This window comes from Lycium barbarum, chromosome 3, assembly GCF_019175385.1.
Source record: "Lycium barbarum isolate Lr01 chromosome 3, ASM1917538v2, whole genome shotgun sequence".
Taxonomy (NCBI): domain Eukaryota; kingdom Viridiplantae; phylum Streptophyta; class Magnoliopsida; order Solanales; family Solanaceae; genus Lycium; species Lycium barbarum.
The window spans coordinates 36,687,926-36,695,305 of NC_083339.1; the positions used below are offsets into that span (position 1 = coordinate 36,687,926).

At 37.8% G+C, this 7,380-nt stretch overlaps 1 long non-coding RNA gene across 1 annotated transcript; it reads right to left on the minus strand.

The window, feature by feature from the left end:
• Positions 1-616: 616 nt before the first annotated feature.
• Positions 617-7,180, minus strand: LOC132633850 (uncharacterized). The gene is made up of 3 exons (XR_009579872.1): positions 7,007-7,180; positions 6,503-6,556; positions 617-687 (listed from the first exon to the last, which is right to left on the minus strand). It is a non-coding gene; the product is annotated as an uncharacterized LOC132633850 (long non-coding RNA).
• Positions 7,181-7,380: the final 200 nt, after the last annotated feature.

Here is a 7,380-nt window from a genome sequence, read left to right on the forward strand (position 1 = left end):
TATATCCATTGGCGGCTCCCTTTCTACCTGCCTTTCTATCGTAGTCTTGCCCTTCTGGGCAGCTGTAGTTTTTCTCTTCGGCGGCATCTCTTAAATCATAAGACATTATTAGGGAGGAAAAAATCTTATAACACGACTCTATCACGCGATCTCATAAGAAGAAGAATGGTCATTTTTCCTAAATGCCCTGTAGCCTCCAATTTATAAGTGTGGCGCGCAACACACCATAAACAAGACTTTACTAGACACGGCTCGTAGACACTTCCTAGGACTGAACTGCTCTGATATCACTTTTGTCACGACCCGACTAGGGGCTACGACAGGTACCCGGGGCTGACCACCGAGCACCACTCATACTACTACTTATCCTGCGTTCATTCATTGTTCTCATACTTCTAATCATAGGAACCCATTTTCACTTTGGAACATATTTACCTTCATATACATAAGCCCTTCAGCTTTCAAAATAGCGTACATATACAATGGGGAAATCGTGAGACCATACTACCCACACATACGTATCTACGAGCCTCTACTAGAGTACTAGACATATGGACGGGACGGGACCCCGTCGTGCCCAAATCATAAATATACACAAAATAATAAATTAATGGCACCTCCGAAACCATGGAGTGCTCTCAAAGTCTGCTGACAGCTCCTATGAATCTGGATCACCTCCCTGTCTACCTGTGGGCATGAACACAGCGTCCGAAGAAAAAGGACGTCAGTACGAACATTGTACTAAGTATGTAAGGCATGAATAAAATAAGCGTAATAAGGAAATCATGAAACATAAGATGAGGGTATAACCTGCTTAACCTTTTAAGAGTAAGTGCATTTTATACATATCGCATACATCATCATGTCACATATACCATCGTTGTTAACCCGCGTCTGGGTAACCATCATACGCCGTCCACTAGTGCTGTCATGCCCGGCCCTCTAGGCTCAGTGTAGTCGTAAGCAACCCGCCTTAGCGGTGTCATGCCCGACCCTATAGGCTCGGTGTAATCATATGCAGCCCGCCTTAGCGGTGACATGCCCGGCCCTATAGCCACGGTGGAATCGTATCATCATGAACTCATCATTATCATACATTGGTCATAGAATATGCATTCGAGCATAAGGACAATTTATAACTATATCGGGGTGACATAAGGTCGAGAACCCCCGATTACATTATGGAGTGATCATATTCATCATATCTCACCTTGAAGGAACCAATATCGTAAGGTGAGTGTACCCAATGAACAACATCAATGGATTATACATAGGACTATTACCTTCATGGAACATCATATCATGGACTTTAGAATTCTTTAAACTTAACTCGTCATACTCGATATCATACTCGTAACATATCTCATTTCTTTATCTCATGTGAAGCTCTTTATAATCGTAGACTCATAACTTCCGATAAACATATAGGAGAGTCATGGAAAGATATGAGAATTCATGCCTTAGGAAGAAAGGACTAGCCTTACATACCTTTTCGTTTAGCTACTCTATAGCTTGAGCGTTCTTCTCCAAAGCTCTCGTTTCTACCTTCAAGGGAGTTTGTACTAGCATTAGATAATCGATAACTTAAGCATACTTGACTAAAGCTAGAGAAAATTGGGCAGCATTTCCTTTGTTTATACAACTTTCTCCATATCATATATCAAATCCCAAGCGTCAATAATAGCATTCATAATATCATATGCAATAATCTTTATTCACCTAACATTATCCAAGTCTCCCAATTTCACTTCAAATCATCCATAACCATAGTCACAGTACAATATTACATTCATTCTTATATAATGTTCATCCCATGTTCTTAATACCATTTATGGCATAACTATAGCCACAACATATCAAGAATCATGATTCATTTCAAGCTACTACTCAAAAGTGCCATTATTCTCATATTTATGATCCATTTTCTACTTCCTTTCACAACCCAAGTCTTTCAACCTCTTAATGATTTAAACAACATGGAATGATCATAAAACTTACCTTTGATAGTGTGGGAATGAGCTTAAGTGGAAATACTTCACTTGAGAAAAACCCTAATTCTCTTCCAATGAGATTTCTTGCCTTGGATGAACCCTAATAAGTTTCTTGCACTTGTTTCTCTTGGTTTGATGAAGTTGATCATGAGTTTCTCTTCAATTAGTGTTGATGAAATATGTAGAACACTCTAGAATCCTTGAGAGAGATGGAGAAGTGGAAAGAATGAGAAAATGTAAGTGGGAACACATATTTATACTTGCAACTTATTCATCCAGTCGGGCATCCGTATAAAATTGTACGGACCAATTATACGGTCCGTATAAAATTGTACGGTCCGTATAAGTGTCTGTGGTTCACCATCAGAGAAAACATTTCTTCTGTTGGGTTATACGGCCCCTTATATGGACAGTATAATGTTATACGAACCGTATACGTTGGTCGTATAACTCTATTTCCATGAAACGATTTATGTCGGTCGTTTGATCTCCAATCCTTATGGAACCTCCTTAACACTTGTTTAACACTTCATTAACAATCTAGGGGACGTTATAACTTCTTCTCAAGGCGTTATTGAGCCATCATTAACTTGGTACTTTGTGAATCCTTTCCAATGCACAACGTATACCTCGCCTTTCTTGACGAACTTTCTTCTCTTACCTCAAATGTCTTTGAAATCTCAATTAGGACCATTAAATACTATTTCTTACTTATTGAAACATCGTAAACTTTGTGCCCTTCGTTAGCCTATTCACTGTGCATCAACGAGAAATTTTTTCGAGGTGTAACACTAACTAAAACGTCCCTCCGGTGTGGCGAGCCTGGTCCCGCTATAGCGCAAGCGCCACAGTGGTCCACTGCCCGCCATAGTGAACACCCCAAATCCCTACTGATCGAGGCGGTGAGAGTTCCGCCGCTACAGCAGTCTCACCGCATCGATGCTTCGTCTGTTATAGCGGTCCCACTAAACCAGTAAGCTCGCTGATTTCCACAGTTTTCCACTCTACCATACAACACTTCATCTGAGGCCTCACAAACACAACCAAAGCATGAAAATTCATGTAAAAACACCATACCAACTCTCCCGTAGCCTCGTAATCCCCAACGGAGGTCATATTTCCTATGTCATCCCCCAATGAGCTCAATAAAATCCAACAATAATCACAATAAGCCAAGTTTTCAGTTCTTAGACTTCTACATTTGAGTTTCTATTAGCTTGTTCTACCATTGGAAGGGTTCTATTTGGTAGGGTGATACTGGATTTTTCATAATGACCAGGAGGGTCATTACAGGCTAGGGTCTTACCAAGCCCCTAGTTTACCATTTTTACCCATGGCTTGGCCTTTAACACGTTTTCGTACATATTTGCTTCCCTTTAACTACTACGGGCGGTTCGTGTTTTGAAAGTATTGACCTGTTGGGCCTTGCCCAATAGGTTTGCCCAACAGGTTTAGCTTCGACCCAGCCCAAGGGGGCCATGCAGTAGAGAGGAGGAAAGGAAATGGGAAATCGGTTAGAAAAAATATTACTGATCTTACCAAAATTATATATACAACATATATGTATAGAAAGTAAAATATATGTACACGTATATGATTTCCAGGTTATTGGGCCTGGCATCCCAAAGTTGAACCGAAGAAGAACCTACCCGAGCCCCTGCTTGTTCCCTGTTCTTGACTAAGTGAATTAGGCCTGCTTTTATATTGAACTGAAATGGGCTAGGCCCAAATTCACACTAAGTCTAGCTTTAGATTAATATCGAAGCTTAATAAGGCTCTATTCCCTTTGTACTCATGGTATATGACTATCTTGCTCGCATATACATCTGATATACCAATAATACACATATGATATGTCTATCAAGTGTATAACATATGTATGCCTCTTCTTCTTTTCATTAACCTATGCATATTTTATGTATATCTGATCCTTAAAGCCCATCCATTATGCCCATGTTTCAATTAGGCAACTAATTATCTTTCAAATTTGAAGGCAGTGACCAAACCTAAACTAAGGCCAATATAAGCTCAACCCAATCATGTATATATTGCGAAATGACCCATCCAGAATTAACCCAAACACCCATATCCGAATATCTCACAAGGAAAACATAGGACCCCAAAAACAAACTCTTAAACTGTCCATAAATCTGGACAGTGTTAATCTATAAAGAGAGGTACACTTATCCAATGCATCATGGCCAAAGCAAGGAAAACCACAAGAGAAAAATCTATGAACTATCCCACTAAAAGATAGAGTGTAAGGTTCATCAATTCAAACAAAAACTTAGATAGCAAAAGAAAGGAAGTCTTAAGCAAGTTTTACTAACTAGAGATAGCACAGAGGTGACACTTTGAGCCCTCAATCAAATTTAACATGATAAAAGTATATGTACAGAAGAGAGATATAGAGATCATATGTGTTATTAGATTAGAGTAAATGAAAAGTCATAGTTTTCAGTTTTGGCAGAACCTTAAAGGGAAAGTATGACACAAAAACAAATTCCAATAAACTAAGTGATTTTAGTGTTTTAGCATTCACTTCAGGGCAACAATCTTACTGCCAAGACTTTATAGTAACAAACCCCTTTCCTGCTTCCAGAAACTCACTATTTCAAATAGGCAGATTAAACCTTTAACCTTAACAGCCTGCTTAGACATCAACTAATTCCTTTTATATCCTACCCCCTTTGGTTTACTGATATCAATTGAAAGGCTAGGGATGTGTACTTAGTGAATATATTCCCTATAAACATGATAGGAAATACCATGGCACCCCTTATTTAGAGGGAAGTGCTATGATCCAAGTTGTACTTGGTTCAAACTTAACCCTCTCCTCAAGGTGCCTTTAAAAGGGCTTCCTCACATCAGGTGGCTTATGAATCATATGTACACACTTAAACCTTTCCAAATATCTTTACTAAACCAAACCCCGAAACACATGCTTAACTAACCATGGCACAGACTTGTACGTTTTGGTTATTTCAACCTAGAGTTCTAATCATGAAGTGACTTTAAATCCATTTACACCATAACAGAACCTCAACAGGAAAATATACTCTTATCTTTAGATTAACTTACACATATTAGGGTGGGACAGGGCCAGGAACAACATTTTCAAATCAGCAGAAAGGCTGAGCATCTCTACCAGCTCCATTTTTTACCTAAGGCATCTCCTATTCCACATTTTTAGTTGTGACTTCAAGCAGTGACACAAACAACTTACTATAAGAGTCCTAGACATATTCAGACCCAGATTTCCTTCTTTTCTCCCCTTTTTTACCTCTTTTGTCTTTTGAATTAGCAAATTAACATTAATGAGGCGCCGGAAGCTATATGATAGATTCCAGCTTCAGGACTACTGAAAGAAAAACTTAATTGCTCCATGTCTTGTCCTACTATAACTAAGTGAGGACATTCAAGGGAAAAGCAGGCTCCAAGCATACTTAATCTCAATACATGGATAGCTTATTTAAGTCAGAACTTTATGTATTCAGATAAACAAACTTTATACACAGAACTCAAAGCAATTTTTATTTATTCTCAAAATCTACTTAGTTTCAAACAAAGACCACTACCAGTTAGTTTCAACATTTTTCCTAGTAGATTTAGGTGACTGCATTTAAAATAGGAGCAACTAATATCACTGAAATCTTTTTTATTTCCCTTTTATCTCTTTTGACCTTTTGAGGCTAAATTATTAGTTTTGGGTAAGCATCATTAACACATATATCATATCAACATCTTACAAACATATTCCTACAGTTCACTTTAATTGATCATTCAAAGTCATTTGGATCCATCTTAGCAATCACAGACCAGATTTGAGTTTTAAAGTTCTCTTTTTAGTTTTAGATTGGATAACTTCTTCAGGACTCCAAATCATGGATAAATTTTCAAAGACACAAGGTTGTGAAACAAACCACACCAAAACAGATTCCTTAAGAAGCAAATGCTCAGATTGACAGTTCTTAAAGAGGGATTTAGATGTCATGAAGCAGTCAGATTAACTCTCTATTTCAAGATAACAAAATAATATCTAGGGCTATTAAGCTATGTACTTAAGGTAGAGAGTGATACTATTATTTCATTTTTTTCTAGTTCATAGTTAGCAGAGATTATTGACACACCTAAGTGGTAAACATAATCATCCCACCCTTTCCAACTTTAAACTTATGTTAAAACCTCTAATTGTTCCAAGTTACTTCACTTGAGGTAATTAATCATTAAAAGTTAGTCAGACTAGTCACAACAAATTCCTATTTAGACTATACTATAGAGATTCAGACTCAAACAAATGTACAAGCACATCAATAATCTAAATAGCCAAGCAGTTACCAAAACACTATCAGGAGCCACTGAGACTAAAAAGATTATTCAAGGATAAATTTTAATGAGTCAACACTCAACATCACAATCAACAACTCTACACCTAAATTAACAGACACTTTATCAAACTAAAGCAGATCATGAATAAGATAAAAAAAAACACTAAAATGATAAGTAATTACCTTTTGTTGCGCAGCCGAGACAAGAATGAATTTGGAACCTTTTGTGCCTCCAATCTAGAACTCAACCACCAAAAAATAAGAATAAGGAATTAAACTTTTAAAACTAGACACTCAACTTTAAAAGTTAAATCGATTTTTTTTTTAAACTGAAACCCTTATTTTGAGTTTTAATGCTCAAGATCTGGGTCTCTTCCCCTTTTTCTAAATGTGAGAATTGGGTCTCTATTTATAGAGCCAAAAAGGACCGAACCCTAGTCTTCAGATTCGATGAGGGACAAGTCCAATTTTCTAGAAATTCTTGTTAGAACAAGAAATAAACGATTGAGATCAACATAATAAACAATGAGCGACTCGATTTGAACCAATCTCCCTCGATCCGAATCAACTAGGACTCGACCAATGGGAGTCGTGTATTCAAAACCACCAAACAACAATGGAAATTAATGATTCGCAACATTTGACTGTAGAATTGACGAAAATAGAGGAAAGAGAAGAAAACAATACCGTGTTTGGGCGTTGCTGGTTGAAAATGGGGTGTTCAAATAAATGTATTATTTCATTTGGCCATGGCAAAGGCTGAAAAGACTGAGGACCTCTTGCATTTTTCCATTTCCGACAAAGATGGCAGAGGAGAGAGAGAGGAGTTTGAGGCGGCGCTAGGGTTATTGAAACCCTAGCCGCAATTTGTATGAGAACCCCTTTTAGGGGTAGTTTAGCCTGTTAGATGAGGCTTAAATAGCCGTCTTGCTTGGGCCGGGTCAAGGTCATTTGGGCCTGGGCTCGGCCAGTTTGTTTTTTTAAAGGAGGCCCGTTTACATGTATATACACATAATGTATACATATACGTTTATTAGTGTATATATATGTGTAAAGGGAAA